Genomic DNA, 23,300 nt, shown 5'->3' on the forward strand with positions numbered 1-23,300 from the left:
CCCCCCCCCCGCTGCTCATGAAATGCTCTTTTTTATGATCTTGCAATTACAAGCAGCTGTTGATTTTTGCTGGGTTGCTTTTTTTTTTTTTTTTTTTTTAAACCCAACAACATTCTTTGCAAAGCATAATGGAAAGCATCAGGCATTTTCCAGGAATCTTTCAGAACAGAGAAAGTTTGGCACTTTGTTATTTGCGAACGGCTGAATGGGTGCAATTAGCTTAAGAACAAGCAACTATCTATTCTGGGTAGCAACCTCAGGAGCCGTCATCTGGCATCCAAACACACACCATGTGACAAGTGGATGCCAAGCAGTCAGAGCCTCCCTCCCGCTCAGGCATGCATACAATTCCCATAATGTCTGCCTTCCAGCCTTCGCTCAGAGCTCGGGGAGCCAGCCCAAACCTGCAGCAGCTGTAACCCTTTGTGTTCTTTGCATCCTTTCTTTGGGAAGGCTGCTATTTGGGAGGATGCCGTGGGACCGGATGCAAAGGTTGCCACTGCTGTCAGTTTAAAGCGAGGAGCAAAACTGGGGGGATAAACACAGCGTGGATCCAGCACCTCATTGAGCTGCACTGCGAGCATCTCAGCAAACAGATGGACAGCATCATATACAGCAGCACTGAGCCCCAAGCAGCCACCTCAGCTCGCAACTTTGCACTAGCAAAAGCTTCACACCTCGAGAAAGATGAGAGATGTGAGCTCAGAGTCTTTAATAAATGGGGATTTCCACGCAGGAGCAGCACTAAAGGCACTCACAGCACACAGGGATCAGAGCAGCAGGTCCAGGGCTGCCATCTCTCCATGAGCAGCGCTTTGCATCCCAGTGTGTGCCCATGGCAACCCACACTCATGCAAACGCCTGTGGGAAGGAGGGGAGCGTGGTCCCCACCTCAAAAATTATTCATGAGCAATTAGCGAGAGCTACAACAGCCCCATAGGCTCCTCCCTCCCAATTTAGACACAGCACATCTTAACATACACCTTCTTTTCTTAGTGCATAAATAGGGTTTGATAGAATAGAGGCATTCGTGTATGTTCTGTTTTGTTTTTAGGTTATGAGATCGGATTGTCTGGAGCAGCCAGGCAGAGGACATTGCTCTCAGCTCCCCTTAGCAAAAGGCCATTCATTCAGAAGTAAAAAAGGAAAAGGAAAGAGCGTTTGGTCCCAAAGGAAGGACTGAATTCTGCTGCTCATATGGTGGTCGGGAATCCAAGGGTCTCCTTCCCATTCCCACCACAGCCCAACCAGCCTTCCCGGTGTTCTCAGCCCTATGAATTGGAGCCCCTTTCCCTTTCCTTCTGCCCTAACAGGCAGAGCCAGCAGCCATCCCCTCCTGGGAACCCATCCCACATCCAACAGCCACTTTATGCTAATTATTTCCTATACACTTTTATGCAAATTCTTCCTACAGAGAGAGATGGCGTGGAAATGTATTTGCCATCCTTCGAGTCCCAGCAGAGCAATCATCTCTTCACATCAGCCCCTACGCACTCCTGTCCCCATCCCATTTGCTAATGACATGCTGTAGGGCCATGGGAAAGCTCTGTGCATTGTGTCCTTCCCACCCCATGCTGCCGATGGCTCAGTGTGAGCCATGGGGTGTCATTCTGAGCTGCCTTTCACTGCTGAGGTTGCAGCGCACGGTTATGGGATGGAAGGAAAAACATGAAAGGTGGCAAAGCTGGGCTTCCCCCCAAACTCTGGTTCCTGTATTCCCAACTTGAGATGCTTCGTGAGCAGGAGGGAGGGAGGTGTCAGACTCAAGCTACATGCATGGGGTCTGATCTGCAGGCGGCTGTGGGTCCATGAAGACAATCCCTAGCAGATGCCTCATGGAACACACTGAAAACAAACCAGCAGCGAACACTGCTGTTGCTATCGAAGCTATTAGGATAGGTTTCCCAGCCAACCTTTTGAGAGGCTTTCATTTTAAATCAGATCAAATTACAGCAACAGACAGGTGAGGCTGATGCATACAACTCGACACACCATCTCCGGAGCAACCTGGCTGCTATTACACCCTAATCATCCTGCCCTGAGGGCTGTGTCACCAACTGGAACAGCACTGGGAGGAAAGGGTGCATTGATGAGCCAGGAAGGGAGAAGCAAAGTGCAGCATCCTCCTCACGTACCACAGCGCTGAGGTCCAGCTGAAGGCGAGCAGGGAGGCAGATTTCCAGGTCACCAGCAAGCCTCCTGCATTCCTCTGAATGCCTTCTGGGGGCCTCCAGAGCCCAACAGCCCCCAGCAAGGAGGGGTTGAGCAAAGCAGACAAAGCCTGCCATTAAATAGTAATGAAAACGCTCTGTGCAGTTAGTGGAAAAGGACACTTATCACCTCCCCAAGGAGTTCCAAACCTGATTCATGCCCGGGGGCTGCAGGGTGTTTTAATACCTCCTCCCATTGCTTTAATGCCTCCTGCCATCACCCTGGGGCTCAGTGCCTGTGCCCTGGGTTTGAGGAGGCCACCAATGGAACAAAATCCCTCACACTTGGGCACAGCCCAGACCCAAACAAAAGCACAGCACTGTGTGAGGGAGCAGGACACACTTGGCTGCCGTAGGGATGCACCCAAGCACTGCAGATCCACCGTCTCCTTCTGCAAGAGGCTTTTTAATAGCACGAATAGCCAGAGTACCACTTCAGCATCTTGCACTAAATCTCTTGTCCCACTTCCAGATCTTGCACTAAAGCTCCGTGCTAAAAGAGGAGCATCCTAATCGAACCCAATGGTGCACGTACTTCTGGTGATGGCTGCTGTTCCCACCAGCAGAGGGACGGGCTGCTGCCATCCGGCCCTAAGAGCAGCAATGAGGGGGGGTTGGGGCCACGCGTCATCCCTGCGTAAGTTGGGAAGGGATGGAAATTGGGAAAGTCAAAAGCTGCTGTGATCATATATGTGAGAAACAGATTAACTCGTCCTTACAGCATCCCAGTGCCGACAAAACAGGCAGTAAGAAGAGCAGGCAGTGAGTGAGGCAGTCAGGTGCTGCACAGCCCAAAATGATGGGGACAGAGCTCAGCCCTGCCCTGCCACAAGGTGATTCTCCTGGTGCCCTGGGGAATCTCAGGCAGACTTTCCAGCCCATCCTACAGCAAAGCCTGAGGAGGAGAAAATCCTCCTCAGGAAGCTTTCCCAAAACATCACCTCCATCCCATCTCCATCAATCTGCTCCCAGGGCAGAGCATCCTACCTTCACTTCCCACATTCAGACCTGCTTTGCCCCTCCCGAATTCTCAGGCTCCTCCACCTCTCACCACCGGTTTCCCAGCTCAATGCCTTCCATTCCCACCGGCATTGCAGAGCATCCTTCCCTCATCCCCCCCCCCCACCCACAGTCCTGCCTGGCACAGGGCTGTGCAATCCCCACCCCATCCCTGCAGCAGAAGGCACAATAGCAGTTGTTAACAACCCCAACTCTCCCCTCTTCGCTCTCGTTGGATTTCCCCCATGAATAAGGCAGGAGCTGCGGTGCAGGACACTGCCCACTCTGTCCCCTGCCACCCCCTCCCCCACAACAGCAGGGAGGGGGCTCGGTGCCAGCCGGGGCCTGTCCCCACATCCCGGCTGTCAGCACCACCGGCTGCTGCTCCCAGATGCAGTTTCCTTTTGTTCCAGCCCTGCTGAGAGCTATGTGACATCCTCAGAGAGCAGAGCTCCCCGGTACCAGACAGAAGCTTCCAATCCAGAGATTTCAAAGCATTTTCACCACTATTTCAGCACTATTTCCCCCCTCCTTTGCAAGCAGCAGCATCTCATTTCGCAGCTGAGGAAACCAAAGCAATGAGGATGCTGAAGGGTGAGGTGAGTCCCAAGGAGCCTCAGCACCCAATGCACTGATCTGAGCGATGCTCAGATTCAGCTCTGCTGTTCCCAGTCCCACAGCACCAGAGGGATTTCAGGAGAGAACCCCCTTCTGTAGCCACAGCCCTGACCAAAAAACAAGGATGCTGCCGAGATGATGGTTACTGCAAAAGGACAAGATGAAGCCTAAAAGTGCAAAGGCCAAACAAGGGAAGCCAGGAAGGAGGGCACACACTCCCATGCACAGCACAGGATTTTCTGTCCTTCCACCAGCTGTGGCTGGAAAACAATGAAAACTCACCCTGAGCTTTTAACCCCCTGTAGAACAAGCAAGCACAAAGCGTGTTGCAGAACCAAGCTCTTGCAAACTCCTCCTGAGCACACACCATCCGTGAGCCTCTATGTGCTCAATATCCCACCCCCAAACCACCCCATCACACCCACCGGGCTGCAATGCACCCATCCCACACACCACAAAACAGCAGCGCCACAACACCCAAGCATGGGAGCGCAAATAGAGCAATGCTGCTTGGCTCCCCACCTTCTGCTGAATCACTTACTGCATCACTGGAACCGCAGCTGGGCAGTTTCTTTGGTCCTTGCGACGCTCAAGCCTGAGATGCAGCGCACAGCATCAGCTGCAAGCTCAAATCGCACAGCATCACCACGCACCGAAGGCATTCAGAGCCAGCGAGCTGGTAATTACCTCCCAGCAGGTTTCAATACAGCCCGAACCAGCCTTGCCCTGCATTAATTAACAGCACCTCCAGCAGCTCAGTGCTTTTCTGTCAGCCAGACTCCGGCTGCTGAGGGAGAAACGCTTTCCCCTGGGATGGGGGTGGTTGGGTGCAGCCGTACCCACGGAGGGGAGGGCAGGACAGCCTGTACCAGCATACAGGGACGTGTGCATTATTCCTTTTTTGAATGGGGAGCTGGGAGCTCTCTCCCCTCCCAGAAACGCTCCTTCCCTGGCCCATGCTGCTGCCAGCTGTGGGAGGAAAGCACTGAGAACACGCTTTGAGCTCTCAGGTCAGAGTTCACATCCACCACTGTGATCCAAGGTAAGAAAAAGATTGAAATAATTCTTCATTCCAGCCCCAAAATCTGCACCTCATATACTTTTCAGGCTCCTTTGCCTTCATGGTCCATTCTGCTTTTTACTGTTTCCCCTCAGCAGCAAATCCCAGCCTTTAAAGAGGCGAGCACCAAACATTGCAGAGAGGTGATTTAATTAAAGAAATGGGCACAGCCTGCATCCCAGTTCCACTGGTAATTAGGAAGCAGATGGGGGAAGGAGGCGGGGAGAGGGGAATCTTTGTTAGGTTAATTGTCTGAAGTCACTAAATGATATATAGGTGGCCTGATTTCCCTGGAGGGTTGTACACAAACTTACATATGGACTTCTGCAGAGAATAGAGATGGGGGGTTCCCAGCAAAGGGCAGCAGAAGATTAAGACTAATCAGGCAAGAACAGAAGTGATAAACCCCTGAAATAAACAAAGCTCCCCTTTGTATCTTCAAATGAGGAATCGACCAATCTGATCCACAACTTCATTACCATCTTATTTAAATGCCATTTCCATTTCCCTGATTAAACGGGCATAGATAGCGCTGTCTGTGGCCCTGGCTGTCCTGCAGTGTCCCTAAGCTGGGGGCTGAGCTTCAGCAGTGCTCAGCAGCACCTTTATAAGGAAGCACTTCAGTTCTGCCTCCTGGAGCCCAAAGGTGCCCTGAGAACCCAATATTTCAGGGCAAGCATTGTTTCACAGCTCCCCTCTCCCAAGAATCTGCTATTAAAGCTCGCTGGATGCAATGCCAATGGATACATCCTTATCTCCACGAACAAGAGCACACAATCCTCCCAAACACCGCTGCAAAACTTACCCTTCAGTAGCAATCACAGCCCTAATAACTGTGAGCTGATCAGTGCATTATTTGTGACAGCTAATTTAACAACAGGCCGATGAAACTCAGTCTAAATAAGGCCCCAAATCCTTTCTGCCCCATGAAAGGGCATCGTAAACACCATGAACGGATCTCAGCCCGACTCCACCGCCGCGTTTCTCATTAACCCAGCATAGCTGCTGAGATAATTACATGGGCAGCCTTGCTGATCCAGATTATTCAGATTGGGCAACGGCCCAGGGGCAAGCCAGCAATCCCAAGCACATTTCCAACCCTTAGAAAGTGAGAGGAGGGGCTGGAAATGAGAAGGATAAGGGGCGAGTGCAATGGGACAGCAAGAGCAGGACTCCGGACTTGAAACCATGAGCCCCATTCTTCTCATTTAATTCATAGAATCATGAAGGTTGGACAGACCATCAACTCATCAGTAAGCCCAGTAAGCCACGTGCCCTGTTACTCTGCTTTCCTCATCATCTAGGCAGTGCTTTCCTGCTCTCTGGTGAAATTAAAACTTGATCTCGTGGAGTAAACCCTGAATAGGTAAGAACTGAGATGAAAAAGTGAATTAATTCAATCTACACAAATGCCTGATGTAGATCCTCAGCTGAACCATTCTGATCCCAAAGCAACCAGACACAACAGAGGGCTGTGAGGCTGCAGTGTCCTGTGGCGTCCCCTAATGATGCTTCCCTGACCCCAAAGCAAACCACCAGCACTCTGCTGACCATCCCCATCCTGAGCTTCACAGCTCCCATAGGACAAATTAGGGAGTTCCACACAGAGAACCAAAGCATCCCTACTCCATCCAACAGCAAGATGCTGCCAGCATCTTGGGTATTAATTTCCCATCATGGTTGCTGCTGCTGGATTGGAAAGAGAGCACATTGCAGCGGTGGGCTGCACAAGGTGCTGGCCTCAGCCATGCCATGGGACACAGCAGCGGGTGGTCAGAGTCAGGGCTGGTTGCCAGCAGAAATAATCCCTGCTCAGAGATGAATGAAGTCACCAGGGATTAACTCAATATCTCTATTGCTTGGTGGTGGGGACAGCACTAGCTGCAGGGCTGGGAGGTGGGGAATAATGAGGACAAGCAGAGGCTCCCCAGGGAAGATGAGCCATGCTCTTTTTTCACGATCCTTGAAATCCCACTGATTGCTTACAGGCTTGTACTGAGCAGGAAGAGATCGCTGCTGCTGGTTCTTCCTTCCCCCCCACTCCCAGTATCCCAAAGAGGCCTTTAGAAGCAGTTGCATTTCAGGGATAATTAGCTGCTGGAAAGAAGATGGGTTCTGCATTTATGGGGTGGGTGCCCGCAATCAGCAGCCAAGGGCAGGGAAAATCCTCAGCTCCCCTCCCAGCACAGACTTGGTGAGAATCCAGCCAAGTTTCTAACCAGAATGAACAGAGCACCTCTTCTGCTTCTGTCCTGAAGGAAACCACAAAGAAAAACAAGGTTATTTTCTAGTATTGAGGCTGTTTCTCAGGATTCTTTTCCTGCTGTCCCTCCTTATGGGACTCCTTTCAGACTGCCACTATCCAAAGAGATAAGGCATAAGGAAGGAGCAGGACCCCAGGAATCTCATCTTACCCCTAAGTGAGACAGGAGAGGAGGTGATTCGCCTTCAGCTCCTCTCCAAGAGGAAGATGTCTCTCGTCTGCCTGATTAACTCTTCAGGCTGCATTCTAAAAACCCTCCAGAAGTCCCAATTAACAGCTTCATACATCTCTAGCCTGTTCTTGAACCACTGCTGCTCTACTCCTAATGTCCCAGAGGCAGTTATGTGCTCATTTCAATTATATTTTCCAGCTTAGAAACTCACTGCACACCAGCTCTGGCTGCATCAGTGTGCAGCCCTTCACTCCAGCATCCCCAGCTGCAAAGCAGGACCCAAGGGTTTCTTACACCCCAGAAAACACACAGAATAGGGCCTCAGCCCCAGCACACATCTGCATGGAGTGCTGAGGACACTGAGCAGCAGAACACAGCCCATGCTCTTACAGCAAGTGAGCTTGGGTCTGTGCTGCTCGGCCTGGCAGTAGAAGGATGGAGCCACAGCTGCCAGCACTGGGCTATAATTAGGTACGAGCACATGCTGATGGCAGCCAAATTCCAAAAGCCTTTCTTTTGCCCTCTAGAGCCCAATGCTGAAGATGCCTATGGATTTGTCACAGATTGCAGTTCAGAAATAGAAAGGCGGTGGCACACATTGCTCCCAGCTGCGCAGCGCCTCTCAGCACCAGGACAATTCGGGTTTTACCCAGGCGCCAGATTCATTTACCTGAGACCAGAACCGTGTTCATCCCAAAGACAAACCTCACAAGCAAAGGCTCCCAGCAGCCCATGGCCAGAGCTGAGCCGCCACCACGTCCCTGTGTGACATCTGCTCAGTGCTGCCCACCCCATTGTGGGAGGTAATTGCGCCGTGGGGCTCCATCTGCCTTCCCACATCTCAACATCTGCTCAGAATCAATAGCAGGGAGCGTCGCCAGCTCAGCTCAGACCCCACTCTGCTGAACAATAGTCAGAGACTGCACTTCCACTGCAGAGCTGCAGCTTTCTGCTTGCTGGCACGCAGCTTTGTGGCTGTGCGTGTACCGTACCCCATTCCTGCTCTGTTTCATTTTGCAAGACCTCCTTCTGACTGAGAACCAGGATTTGCTGCAAATTGCTTGACATCTGTGACTTGAGGCAGGCAATGGCAGCATTTTCATGCATTCAGCAGCCACAGAATAAATACTCTGTGCTAACCCAGTGCTTCCTTTTAGAAGCCCTCAAGGTTTCTTGACACAAAGAGAAACACAGGCCAGCCCTTGCAATACGGACCCTGCTTGGAAATCAGCACCCAGCCCGTCCTCACCATGCCATGAGGGAAAACACGGCGTCATGCTGGCAGGGCAGGGGAACAAGGGGCAACATGGGACCTCACATCCCCAAGTGACACCAGTGCTGCTTGCCCAAGCATCCTGTGGCTCTGCACAGCCATGAAGGCCAAACCTTCCCCCACACTAAGGACAACCAGGGGGCTGGTAAAGGGGACGAACATCCAGTGACACAGCTCATTTTAAAGGCCTGCCTTTTTAAGACCTATGAGAGTTTCCAGAAGCCAGCTCTGTTTTCTGCTAGGAGGTCCTTTGATTGAGCATCTTTGCCAGCTGCAGCTCAGGGAGGGCAGTGCTTACCTGCAGCATGACTACACACAGCAGTGCCAAGCACTTCTCAGCATCCAAGCCCTAACTGGATAGCATTAGCTCCGTGATGCTCTCTGCTACCACAGGCAGCCCTTAAGACAAGTCACACCACTCCTGCCTAAGCACGTCAGGGATTATACACTGAAAAGTTCATTAGTGCCATTTCCCTGCTTATCACAGCCTGAGCCAGGCACAACGAGCTGGTCAGCAGTGAGGACACCATCCCAGGCTATGCTAAGTGAAAGTGACACGCTGCTGCTCACTGCGTGGCGGGTGGCTGGAGCTGACACCACATTTGTGCTGTCTGCCTCAAACACCAGGATGATGCTAATCTCTGCCTATGATACACAGGCTGGTCAGCGTAGGTGAAATGCCATCCCATGACAGCAACCTGCTGCAGCATCTCCTCCAACAGAAACCGTGAGCACAGCGGAGATAATGCTGGCACCTTTTACCTTACACAGATGTAGTTTTAAAAGGCTCTGTTGATACCCAGAGGACCAGCAGAGGAGCAGAGACTTTTCAGCCATGCATCAGCTGTACATTCAACAAGTTGCAGAAGTGACACGATCTTCTTCCCACCCAAGGAATCCCTCCTGGCTGTCCAGCTCCCTCCCTGACATCAGCAAACAGAAGCCTACATCATAAAGCACAGCCAGCAGCATGGAGGTGTCCTACCAGAGCTTTCTGAGAACAAGCAAGAAGACTCTGCAGCAGCACAAGGAGGAGGAAATGCTGTTTAAAACCAGACAGTGCTCTGGCAAAGGCCAGATTGAATGGAAACTAAATAAGAACCGACAAGCTGACATTTGAAAATGCAATTAGCTGCCTTGTGAAACCACCCTGGTATCTTATTGTTAATTACATGTTTGCTCAGCCTAAGAGGCAATACATTTAAGTTTCATTCTCAGGCTCTTCTGCTTTGACTTCAACCAAGATCTGTGCTCCTCCCACCCCACTCTACCTCATGAGTTACAGTGAACCCAATTTTCACAAAAGAACTGTGTTACTCTGCATTACATAACTGCCATTATAAACATGATTTTTGGGAGACATCTAGAGGAGCATGTTAATTCTCTAGTTAGGAGTAACTAGATGTCAAGGAGAGAGCTGGGAATGAATCAGATTTGCATGCACACAGTCCCAGGAAGGTGCCATGCTTCCCTAGAACTGAGGATCCCAGACACTCCGTTGAGTTCAGCTAACCTCCTCCTGCAACCAGAGAATTATTTATTCTTACCCAAGTCCATGCCTCCCCTCTTAATTGAGATTAAGTTGTCTTTTAAATGTATTAGTGTGGGTCACAGACGAGGGCCATCTTAAGGACATGAGCATAAATCACATTTGTTTGTCCTGCAGAGCAAGCTGAAGGCAAGGAGGAAACATTACAGCTGAGCAAACATAGGATCTCCTGGGTAGAGAGCCTGCCAGGAATGTTTAGAAAGCAAAGTCTCCCCATTTCATCTCCTGGCACTCATAGGAACCAGTCCCACCTCCATGTGAAAACCAAAACACTGTAGAAAGGTGGATCAATTTGTAAAGAAAGGTTAGAGTAGTGAGGCACACCAGGAAACAGCAGAACATTAGATGCAGCATTGGAGAGAAGTCTGCTGTACTGAGCTCATGCCAGATCAGCCTCACAGCTGTCACTGTGGTCAGGAGATTTCAGACGAGGTCAACCAAAATGCATCGCCATGTACCCAGCTGCTGATGTGGCTGGAAAGTAAAACTCTGCTGGCCTTGGCATCTGGGTACCAGGTCTGTCAGTAGGAGATGTCAGCCTGGGATATGTAACACAGTACTTTGAAGGACACTTTATACTGCACACACATTTGCCTTGTAATAAGCACAGCCCATGCACTAATCCAGCTTCGCTGGGCACAAGGGACGGACTTCTGTTTTGACAGAACGTGCAGCCTTAGATAGTTTATGTTAAAATCCAAATTTACGAGATGGAGTGGAAGAAGGAAATAGGATTATCAATTTATTAAGTAGATTGATTTGATACAGCTTTCAAGAGATTTTTCTCAGTGCACGCCCTACAAACAGCTTCACTGCTGAGGGCATCAAATCCTACCTAGCCACACCGGTCTGAAATTACAAAGGGGGAAGTAAAAATAAACCAAGACTTCAGTTCCCAGGCACTCTGCAAGGCTTGCAATTCAACTGCAGACAGACTGCTCAAAATGACTGCGCCAAAACATGGTCTGGGGCATGGCTGATGCGTCATGAAAGCATCTGAGGAGCTTCACGGGTCCCATGCATGCTGTCACACATGCGTGGCTACAAAGACTCACTTCTCTCACTCCCCTCCCTCTCCCACTTGCCTGCACACATCTGTGAACACGTCACAGGGATTCAAACAGAAGCCAATGAGCTCGCAACAAGCAGTCTTTGTTGCTGGGTCTGTTAGGAATCTGAAAGCAAGATTTCACGAATCCTGACACCATTTAAGTGACAGCAAGAAAGAGAGCTTTTTCTATGCCCTTAACTCAATAAGGGTACAGCTCAGCATACAGATGTGTCTTTATCAACTGCTGAGCCATGCTGTGCTGTTGGGCATATTAGTAACTCTTCCAGCTATCACAAACAGGGCTGTGTAATTAAATGCAAGGCAGCTGGTGGTACCATACCCTACTGTGGAACTGTTAAGAGCTCGCAGAACAAGAAGCAGGCTGACTCCCAGTACTAATCATCTAAATTGCTTGAGGAACAGTGACATTTTCACCACTCATACACCAGAGCACAGGCAGCTCCTCGTTAACTGAGCAGTCTATAAGTAAAGCTTCCAGGATTGGGTCAAGAGTCAGGAATGGTCTTCACCTTTTCAGTTTGTTGTGTGAGAAAGCAGTGCTGTAATTTCTTTCTCTCCCTTCCCCCATCCTGTCCCCAGGCCATGTAAATATCCAATAAAAGCTTCTTCACAGTTATACAGGGATGGCAGTCTGCCTATGTACATGAGAAAAAGTGCTCAAAGAGACACAAAGAGAAAGGGGTCTGTTTTGCTTTTTGTTGGTGGAAACCCTTAAGGCAAAGTATCACAAAACAATTCGGCTTGAAAAGGACCACAGCAGGTCTTCTAATTCAACCGCCTGTTGAAAGCAACATCAGCTGTAAGGTCAGACCAGGCTTCTCAGCACTTTATCCACACAGATCTTGAAAACACCCATCCAGTGAGGATAGAAACAGCCCAGCCTTTCCAAGTAACCTTCTCTACTTCTTAGCATATGCTTTTGAAGGAGAGGGCGCCTTTCACAGAAAAACCCGAGTTCGAAGGGACCCAAGAAGATCAGCAAGTCCACTTCCCATCTCCACACAGGACAACCCTAAATTCAAACAATAAATCCGAGCACACTGCCCAAACGCTCCTCAAACTCCAGCAGGCACCTTGACCTGCTATCCAACCACCCTTCCATCCATTTTTTCCACCTCCCCACCCGACATCCATTTGAAAGCATTGCTTTCAATCTATGCCTGTTATTCCTTCTTCTTGCCGCGCCCGGAAGGGGCGATGGAGCCGATTCAGCACCATGGAGAGCGGCAGCGGCAGGCAGCGCCGCCCCGGCCGACGCCTGGCAGCGCTCCGTGCCCAAGGAACCCGAGCGCCTCATTCACAGGCTGTGCGGTTTTAAACCTCGAATCGTATGAAATGACGAGTGAAATTGCAGAATAAAGCCCCCAGAGGTTCAGCAGGAGGAACTTCTGGCCACAACAATCCCGCTTTTTTTGTTGGATTGTTGGCCGGCAATTGCTTTGTTGACTTAACTTGAATCGATACCGGAAGAGTTATTCACTCGATTTGTTATCTAAGACTGTCCTCTTCAAGAAAAGATCAAATCTTTCCTTTTCCTCTAATTTCCTTCTAATTCCCCTTTTAATTCCCTTTCCCTTGGTCGTTTTTGTCCCTCTTTGCTAACCCTGCATTTCTATTTAATCACATTTCCTGGTTAAAACTAGGGGAATGGGACTAGGACTCACAGAATAATCTATGGCTTCATTCAATATATAAATACTCACTGGAAATAAGTGGAATTAAAATCTTGGCCGTCAGGGAGCATATGTCCTATTTGTGCATCCAACAAATGCAGACAACCTCAGGACTCCAAGCACATTAGAAAGAGGATTCACATGTTTTTTCAAGAGCACTGCCTTCTGAGTAATGCTAGAAAATGAAAGCTGCTTTTCCTGCTTAAGTAGCAACTACTTAATACAAAGGAAAGACATGAGCGACAGGTTAGTGCCTCAGGTAATCTGCCTCAGTTTCAGAGGCCCTGCATTCTCTTCTTAACTTGGAGCTATTTGAGGTCACTAGAAAGAAAAAAGAAAAAGTAAACATTTCATCACAGAAAAGAGATTTCATGACATTTTTGCAGATTCAAGAAGCATCCTATCCATCTCACAGCTCACACTGCAATTGCCAGCCCTTCCCATCTGTGCCAGGGCATTTCAGGAGGAATAGAATATGCAGGTTGACAGTGAGATGGTATCATGCTTGCTGTGACTTTGAAAGTCTGTAGGAACCTATCACTCCCCATGCTGGAAGCCTGCAAAACCTACTGTCAAGGAGGCATAAAATAGGAGAAAACTTGCCAGGAATTAAAATAAACCTCCGGGGCTAAACATCTTGCACCAAGCCTCTGGGTTATGATCCTTTTAATGCTGGCATCAGTAAGGCTCAGTGTTTGCTTCCAAAGTTGGGTGGGCAGCATCAAGGACAGACAATGCCAAGTGTTGATCAGTTCTACCTACATTAGGCTTTGAACACGTGATTAGTTGTTGCCTATAACGAGGATCAGCAGCGCCAGCTGGAGCAGGGCTGGCATGAGGTGAGACCATACTGGACTGCACAGATTTTCATGCACGAAGCTGGCAAAGCCTCAAATACCACTGCAGACACCAAGACAGGAAGGTGCCCGGTATCACACCAGCTTGTACCTTGACTCCACAAAGCACCATCTTTATAGCACCGATATTTCTCTGTCAGCCTCAGCATTAAGTCCAGCATGAGGGCTGCTTAACTGAGTAAGAGAGACAGAGCAGTGCTAGCAAAGGTCTCCAAAATGCTGCTTTTTGAGGGGAGATCTCCATTCCCTGCTCCTGAGGCCTGCATCCTGCTGTCTTTCCAGCTCTGCCTGCAGTCAGGACAGGATGCTTTGCTCTCTGTGCCCTTGGGTTGGTCTCTAAACCACATTCCCAATGCACAGCAAGAATAAAAGGAGCCAGTTATTATCAGCATCGAGGGGGTGGGATGAGGTCCAAAGGAGCACAGATGAGGAGCACTGAGGAGGCAAGGTGAAGACGTGTCCCTGCATATCATCCTCAGGAGCTTCTAACCTGCTTTAGCCATGCAAAACCATCTCTGTTCATCTGGCTGCTAATCCTTTGCCTCCTGTCTTATTGACTAGGAATTGTGATCGCCATAAGCAGGGCTGAGGGCCTAAATCCTCCTCTATTTTAATCCATAACAACACAGAAAGGTCTCTTTCAGCTCTGGATTTAAATAAAATAAATGAATAAAAAGAGGAGAGGGATCACTGAGCGTAACAACAACTCTGAGTGCTCACTCTGAGCTGGATCTCTGCTATTGTGCAACAGCAACCCAGCACAGCAGAGGTAAAAGCAAACATGAAGTTCCAACCTGCTTCAGTAGACAGGGAGGGGAAGAGCAGAAGTCACCCAACAATATTTAAAATACAGAGAATGTTTTTTGAAAGGATTTGCCCACAGGGCAGGGAGACAAGGCAGAACCTCTCTGACAGGATTTGCCAGAGCCTTTCAAAAACTGCAGCTGAATACAACGCGTGGTTTGGGCTGCCCGTTCAGTTTTAAGATACAGGGGAATATTTTGATGAAGGCAAACCAAAGAAGAACAGAGATTCTCAGAAGTACCAGAACTTATTTCTCCTTCCTGATTTTTTTTTTGAAGCCTCCTCCTATGCTTTCTACTCAAATGCAAGTGAAAACTGATTTCTGTATGCAGTTTAGATACATTCTTTGTAGGTTTCCTTGCATTCTGATTTCACTTGAACAAGCAGATCTCCACAGCTGCCAGGCCTTCCCAGACCTCGCTGAAGCCCTATAGCAATACAGCACAGGGAACAATACAGGGAGCTCAGCTTTGCTGTTTGGGTTTATCTACTTAGAAGGTGAAGTGCTGATGAGACTCAATACCACAATGCTGCAAAGACAACTAAATTAAAACCAACACGCCAACACACACACAGAGCTTCTGTGCAAAGAAGGAAGGTCCAGCCGGTCCTGAAATCTCCCTGCTGAATGTCAGAACCACAGAAGCACCCTGGGAATAAAGCTGTTTCATTTCCCCAGGTATCTCTAACCAGCTCAGATGCAAACCATCCTCTTGTGGGCTCCTTGGAGCACACACCCAGACCAAGACTGAGCCACAGCACTGTGAAGCTCTGTGTAATCTGTACAGAGCCTTCCCTCTGCCTAGGGGTCTCCGTTTCTACAAGCTCTTCCATTTGCCAAGTCTGCATTTTGACAGAGACACCCTCAAATGACAGCATTTCTGCTAAACGGGGTTAAAGAGATGGGAAGAAAAGAGCCAAGGCACTCCGTGAGCATGAATAATTCACACGGCAAGCTTGTCCCAAGGACATGAGGTCACCCAGCCAGGTCAAAACCAGAGCAATGGAAGCAAGGATTGCTTCTATGGGAAGTTAGGACCGCCCTTCCAATCTGTTTACTGTTTCCCATCAGTATCTCCTACGTTCCTGCTTCTTAAGTCCTTTCTTCCTTCTGTCTTGATCCCAGGCTCCTTCACACGAAGGCTGACATTTAATGGGACACAACCACGCTAAGATCACCCACCCATGGCCTCCATGCTTACGGCATCCTTGCAGCATCTCAGACAGCCGGCAGGTGCACAGGCATGAAGGATCAGGCCTCGTTACTTGCTATTATAATTAAAGCTACACGACCACTTCTAATGCCTGTGCACTGCAGAGAGCCTTCATGGTGGCACTTTGCCAGCAGCAGCATCGATCATACACGAGCCCCACAAACATGAAGACAATTAGATCACAGCTAGACAAATAATTCATTATGAATTAATACCATTTAAGAGCTCGGGATGTTTTCCATTTAATCATTAGCTCTGAGACAGCATGATTGGATTGACCGACTCAGTTCAAATCAGATCCCTAGCCACAAGCAAGGCAACAAAAGTCACAGAAGGCCTCAGTAACCTCTGGAGCATCTTGTTGGGTCATTTTGGAGCTTTGTTGATCTGATGGGCTGCATTATCACACAGCTTTAGCTCAAAAGAGACAAAGGCAGCTCCCAAGTCAAGCCTGGCAAACAAAGTCCACCTTCAAACTTAACAACTTGAGCCCATCCTCCGCCACCATGCATTATTTATGTTGCACTCACATTACAGCCACACACACAAAAAAGAGAAGTCAGCAAAGGCCCGGGCCCGAAGCCCTTAAATAAAAAGAAGGCGATGCTGGATTTGGGCAGTTATCTTTCAGGATAGGCCACGCATAGAAGTTGTCTGGAAACAAAGCAGTCATGCTGACGACCATTTTAGCCGAAGGATGGGCATTTTACAGATACACAGGCACCAAGAAAAGAGTCAGCATCTGGATAAAAGTCACCAGATTCTTCCTTTTGTCCTGAGCATCTGACAGGAGCACCCTGGAAACGCTGACACCGCCACAGCATCCATCTTAAACCAGTCAGGCGTCTGGGCTGGATTTCAATATTGCTGGTTTTTTCTGCATTATGTGCATCCCTCCGGCATTCTGTGTTGCCTCTCAAAAAGCAGACAAACATCCCCGCCTGAATTTCACAAATGCTCAATAGCCCACATGCTATTCCGAGGATCCGACCTTGAAAACCATCTCAAAGACAGCATTCAAAAGAAGAAAGAGAAACCAACCCGGGCAGCAAGGCTCACGTGCCCTCCCCAGTTCCAAAAGGGGCAGGAGAGAAAAAACCTCCCTCCAACCCTTTAACCCACATAACTCCCCCCAGGCCCCAGTTGGAGGCCTCAGCAAGATGTAAGCATGCATTCTCCCTGTGCTCTGCTGCCTAAGGAGCAGCTGAGGCCACGTTAGAGGATATCACCCTGTGCTCAGAGCAGACAGTACCTCTCTTTCAGGCCCACGGGACTCCCACCTCGGCCACAAAAAAACACAACAGAGTTTTCTTCAGCCTCTGCAGATCGTTTCTGAGTATTTCCCGGAGATGGAGAACAGCTGAACCGCCCTTACAGCCGGAGTACAAATGATTCAGCACTTTCCCCACCTCCAGAAGCCTGATCGATAGCAGCGAGCCCTTCTGCAGGCTCAGCCAGAGCATGCGGATCCACAGCACAGCATCACCAGCGCTGCTACTGCAGCATCACAGCCCAGGTGCTGCCGGAGAGGCCTCCCAGATAAGGCCAGAGGAGGGGTTTCATCGGCCTCGGGTGTTGGAGAAGGAAGACGCGATTGCAGCCCTGAAAATAGGGGGAAAAGGGGGCAGGGAGAAGCTCCCCCTGGAGATTTGGGGCTGAAAAGTGCCCTGTCACACCATGCTCCTTACCCTGCCCCCTGGGTTGACACATCAGTGTGTTATCGCTCACACAGACGCGATGTCATGACGTAAGAACAAAAACCCCATCACATGCCCGAGCCCCGCACGCAGCAACCCCCCCACCCCCACCCCCCCATTGCAGTTCTGGCCCATTTCCGAGAGAGGGAAAAAAAAATGTAAGAAAGGGGGAACCCAGCAGGCAAATCCCAGATCTGTGGGGGGGGTTTAGGGAGTAAAACAGTCCCAAAGCTCCGGCTGTGCCCGGGGGCACCGAGCCCATCCTCATCCCCCCCCCCCCCTCCCCGGCCCCGCTTACCCACACCGGAGCGCCGGGATCGCCGCAGCCGGGGATCGCCGCGCCGCACTGCGCGCTCCCGGGCGGGCGAGCGCGCCCTCGAGGAGGAGGAGGCAGGAAGAAAGGGAGGAGAAGGAAGGGCAGGGGAGGGATTTATTAACGCTGCCGCTAATTAGCACCTGCAGCCCTCGCTGATGCTCAGCCCCCAGATTTCCCCACAAACACGAAGAGGGTTTACCCGACCGCGTTCAGGTTCTGAAGCTCACCTCTGAGTTTTCAGGGAAGGAGAAAGATTTCCGAGCACGAGGAGTCACTCAGATGCATCCTTCCCTGTCCCGCACGGGGTGACGAAGCTCAGGAGCATCGCAGCTTGGCACCGAGCGAGGCGTCAGCTGGTGGCAATCTGCATTCAGGCACTTTCCTTCCGTGTGCCCCAGCAGAGGCTCCTGCTATCAGCACAGCCATCTCTTCAGTCATTTGGTTATCAGAAATGTCAGGTTAATTAAAACCTTCCCCCATCGAGGATGGGCTCACAGTGGGATCTGCCACTTCCCTCGCCGTACACTTTGTTGCCTGACAAATAACTGCTGAGGTTGTGAAATTTCAACGTACATGCATCCATCCTGCAGGAGCACGTTCGTCCTTATTGATTAGGCACTGCTGGACGATGTATATCGAGCATCCCTTCATGGAGTCTGCCATGAAAAAGTTTGCCCAAAAGATCTACTTGCCATCCCATCAATGTCAGTGAAGAAATCATGCGCTCAGAATTTGTGTGTGCATCCCATGGGGTCTGCAGGGCCTCCGAAGGGTGGATGGACCTTCTTCAGGGGATCTGGAAAATGAGCTGTGCACAGCAGTTTCTCTAATGAGTGGTAGATGCAGTTATACAAAAGCAGAGAGCAGGGGCTGCAGGAGAGCAGTGGCCCAGCTGATACAAATCAAGATTAATCCATGAGGAATAGCTGGGTCTGCTCAGCACAGCTGTTGGTGGAAAGGGAGGCAAAGTCAAACCATAGAGCAAGGAGAGGTCACTAACAATGCCAAGGAAAGAGGGCTTATAAAGTGGGGATGTTTTGCTAACAATGTCACTGAGATTCAGGCTTACCTCCTTTATCACAGAGCTGCTCAGCACCTTTGGAAACATCAGATTTCAACACGCTGTGCTATTTCTGCAGGGCTTCCATAGTGCAGCTCTGTTTAGGGCAGGAGGACATAAAGTCATTCTTCAAGAGTCGCCTCCAACTGAGCTGAGTGCTTCCCAAAATGCTGATTACTGTTAACTCCAGAGGAATTTGAGGGCATGTTGTACCTCAGAAGGGCTGCTCAGTGTCCTGCAAAGTGTACTTCTTGTTTTTACAGGCACCTGTCCCATTCTGTCAGTGGTGTTGGTTGAAAAGCAGCCAACATGAAGGAACTGAAGGCTCCGTGAAGGAACCTAAATATCCCTTCTTGCTTTTGGAAGTCTCTTTGTAGAGGATTTGTAAGGAGTCCTTGCTGGAAGAAAACACTTGACTCCATTACAAACACTGATCTGCAACATGCAGCATTGCTCCTTTTGTGATAAGAACAAGAAGTTGTCTGCTCTTCTCTGTGGCCACTTCAGAGCGATGCACTGGAAGACACGGTGAGCTGAGCTCTGACAAAAGCCTTGGAGACTGAGTGCATGTGCATTGGAAACAAAACCAAAAATGGCCTCTTAAAATGCATTTCTGTTGAGGAATAACCCGTTTTGGTGCAGCAAGAATCAAAATGTTCAAGATAGAACATTGCAAGCTGACGGCAACTTGAGATAAGCCCAATGGAAGTTGTATCCTGCACATACAAGGCTGTTGTGGCAGCTAACAATTAAAGCTAGCATGAACCTTGGCCCATGAATGAGGAGAGCATCCCATACCAACAGAGACATACATATGTGCAGTGGTTATTGAGCCAGACCTCCCTGCAGGGCAGAGCTGACCATGGGAGGCAGCAACACGAAGGGCATGTTTCCTCCTCTCCTCTGATTCCTTACCAGATCCACTCTGTGCATTTGCTCTCATTCCAGAGCTCTTAGAGGGTCTCTCCTTTTCCTCATCCCTAGAGACCCTCTGCAATCAAATTAACAGGTTCAGCTAGGGATGAGAAATGTGGAGAAATTAGATGAGTTCCTCTCCTCCAACCAATTTCTCTGAAGAAAAGCAGTGATCAGCCTTAAAGCATCTGTGCTTGGAGAGATGGCTTTGTGTGCACCCTGTGACGACACCCAGCCTTTCAGGAAGAGCTGGTGATGGATGTACATCCCAGGCACTTCGTTTTAATGGGACAGCAGCTCCTCCTGCCCCCTAGGACATAAATCACCGTGCTGATGCAGCCAACCCAGAGGGGAGAAAACCACGAATAAATCCACTTGTAGCTCGCAAAGCATCTCTAAGGCAAGGATCGGTGGATGTGCCAAGTTACCCAGCCGAGCTGGAGACCTTCCTCCGAGGCGCTGCTATTCGTTATGCTGTGCTGCCATCTGCTGCTCTCAGCACAACGGCGTTTTCCCGTTCAGGGCGATTATTTTTAGCATCCACAGAACGCAGCCGTAGTACAGAGGTCAGGAGGCTGCTGTAAATCTCGCCCAACGCTCTCCTGCAAACCTTCTCCTGCGAGCGCCCTGGGATGTTCTGCAGATGGCACGAAGAACGGGGAGAGCAGCTACTTCATTTCCTTGCAAAATCTCATTAAAAAAGATGAGCCTCCTGGCACCGGGCGTGAAGCTTTCTCTTTTCTGTGCCTGCGACACACATAGAGAAGGAAAAGAATTGCAGCAGGGCGAGTTTAGTGGCTCCAGTAAAGAAGAGAAACAGCAAACCTGAGCTAGACCTCCAGAACCGGCTGGGTTTGGTTGTTGCAGCATGCCATATGCACTGAACAGCAGATGTGCTCCTCTGGTGAATCTTCAGCTCCCTCCCACAGTTCCTCTTATGCTCATGTTGGTAACAAAGAGCGCAGCTGTTGGAAAGGATGGTTTTAATTCCCAAGCATTGCCTGCTTTGCCTGCCCCAGGGCAGCTTGCATGTCATCAGGACTTAAGCAAGTGCTCTGCATCCCCTGGAGATAACTTACTGGTGTCAGCCAGCCACGCTCTGGCCTTCATTCTAGGGAAATATTGCCTTCTACGTTTAGCTTCGGAACAAAACCTTTTTGCACGATTGTAGAAATGAGGATCTGCAGAGTTTGCAGCCCAGGGCAAACCTCAGTGGGATGCTGGCTGAAGAGGCAAGGTGTTAATGGCCTGGAAAGGGGTAGAGATGACACAGCTGAGAGCAAAGCCTGCTGCAAACCATGGCAGGTATGCAGCCACCCAGGCTCAACAAAGCGTCTCTGCTGCACAGCTCCAGGCATCCTCAGAGGCTTCTGCATTCAACACTGCCTTACTGTGAAACATTAAGCAGCTCAACATCAACAAAGTTTTGCTCTGACACTGCTCTTTCCAGACAGGCTTCGAGATCACAGACACAAAAGGCAGCATCCCTCCCTCCCTCTCCTCTAGCAGCATTGCCTTTTGGGGCCAGGCAGAGCAGCTTTGCCCACAGCTCTCCCTCAGCAACATCACATCCCACAAGTGTTTTGCAAACTAGAAGAGCATCCCTCCTGTTTCCCTCATTTATTAGTATGACTCTGCTCAGCTGGAAAATAATAGGCCAGCTTGCCTATGCTTACACTGCTTTGATTGCTAACATGAGCCAGCTGCCTTTTATGCAAGACTTCAGTCATGTCACCCTGCCATAAAGCCTAAGATGGCTTCCAACACACTCCAAGGGGGCAATTTTAAAAGATTGTACTTTCTGAAACACCTTTCTACAAGTATTTCAAGCCATATCCATGCTCTCTATTGTTTATCATGAAGAATAACGTTCCTTGCTTTTGGTTTGTCTCATCTGTTTTGGAATCGTTGGTACAGAGCACATATAGGCAAGTATTCCTGCAGAAGTACCTGCCAGAATTGGGACAACCTGTCTGGGAGCCCATCTTTAGCCTGAATCGAATTTCATGAGCCTGTCCCACCACTAGATTGCAGCAGAACACCAGTTTCTGCCACCAGCACGCTTGGCTGGCTGGGAGAAAGGAGCAGGCAGAGGAGCTTGCTATCACTCAAAAATGTAGGTGAGAAATCCCACAGAAAGTGAACCACAGCAAGGGAAACCACATCACCCACAAGAATGTCTCACACCCACTCTGTTGGGCTGGAAGAATGGAAGAACATCCCTTCCATGCAGCACTGTGTTATCTCACGGCCACTTTGTTCAAGGCACTGTGTTGCCATAAAGGTGAATGTCTCGAGCTCCAATGAAACTGGACTGTGGTTTTCTACTGAGTTTGCACAAACATTTGGCAAACTTGAAACTTGGCTGTGAATCCTTCAAGAGGTGACCTAGAAGAAACTGCTGTACTGGCAAAGTACAGTGGTCCTTAGAGCCCCAGGAGCTGACAGGCAGTGGTGGCTGTCTCCAAACCTCTCTTCTGCAGTTCCCATTGCAGAAAGAAGCCAAGAGCACTGATCCATGCTCAGCACTCTTGAACCCCAGCTGAATCCTTCAGCTGGGATGAGTATTTTAGAGCTGAGCTTTAAGCTTTCGACTTGGACGTGTTGGTCTCAAGCTCTACAGTTGAAGTTTTCTACTGCTGTGCACCATCCGTCCATCCATCCATCCATCCATCCATCCATCCATCCATCCGTCCATCCATCCACCTTCCCTATCACAACCTGCCCAGCTACCAAGAATGCCTTGTGCCCGGTTTTGTCACTGAGGGGTGATCCGTGTTGCCTGTTGCATCCAATAGGGACAAAGTGGGCATCCTCTCCTTGCTAGGATAGGCAGACATAACCAAGTACACCCTAAGAGCAAATCCATTAGCTCTCAGAGGATCCCTTCACAGGGATTTGCCATATATTAAAGATCTCCTGCATTTCCACTGCAGTCCCAGAAGGCCTAAAACTTTTGCTGTTACCTAGCAGATTTCTTACATTTATAGCAAACTATTTTACAGGGTTGTCTGGAAGGAAGACATTTAGATGTGCAAAACATTCATTAATCATGAATAATTAATAATTAACAATTATTATTTAAAATACCAGGGCAGGAGAAAATCCCAGTGTGGATATTTTTGATTTGTAAATGCCATGGTTTTAATTAAAGGAGAGGAAAGATAATCATCAGTCAACTGGTTTTATCAACTGGCATTCTGGGCTTTGGCTGCTAGATGCCCTACATGGAAAAGAAGAGCTTTTATTCTGGAGCAATGAGAAGTTTTGAGTCTGAAGGGTGTGCTCTGGTGGAAATATCAAGTCCTGGAGATGGGAGCCTGAGGATTTCTCACTGTTTGGGCCATCACTCAGAGAAGCACCGCCTTGTTCCTACTGCCTTCCAGTAGACGTGCCTTTAGAGGAGAAATGTCCAACTGGGTTCCCTGTGTCTGGCACAAGCCAGTCCTGAAGTGACCCCTCTTGGTAATTTGTGGGAATTAAAGGGTCTGGAGAAAGCAGCTGACACAAGGGATGACATGGAAGGCCCAGGTTAAAGCACAGAGAGT

At 49.5% G+C, this 23,300-nt stretch overlaps 1 protein-coding gene across 9 annotated transcripts in view; it reads right to left on the reverse strand.

Annotated features, from left to right (window-relative positions):
* The window catches only part of NFASC (neurofascin), a 77,058-nt gene extending 59,246 nt beyond the window's left edge, over positions 1 to 17,812 (reverse strand). For 6 of the 9 annotated variants that reach the window (XM_042884158.1, XM_042884157.1, XM_042884156.1 and 3 more), the window contains exon 1: positions 17,760 to 17,812. The gene's annotated coding sequence lies outside the window, so the exon portion shown is untranslated. Of the gene's footprint in view, positions 1 to 4,368; positions 4,584 to 17,759 lie in introns of those variants that run through there. The other 3 variants (XM_042884161.1, XM_042884154.1, XM_042884160.1) reach the window with 1 other exon arrangement.
* Positions 17,813 to 23,300: the final 5,488 nt, after the last annotated feature.

Source organism: Lagopus leucura, unplaced genomic scaffold (assembly GCF_019238085.1).
Source record: "Lagopus leucura isolate 7727_CA_CO unplaced genomic scaffold, USGS_WTPT01 Super-Scaffold_100043, whole genome shotgun sequence".
NCBI classification, from domain to species: Eukaryota; Metazoa; Chordata; class Aves; order Galliformes; family Phasianidae; genus Lagopus; species Lagopus leucura.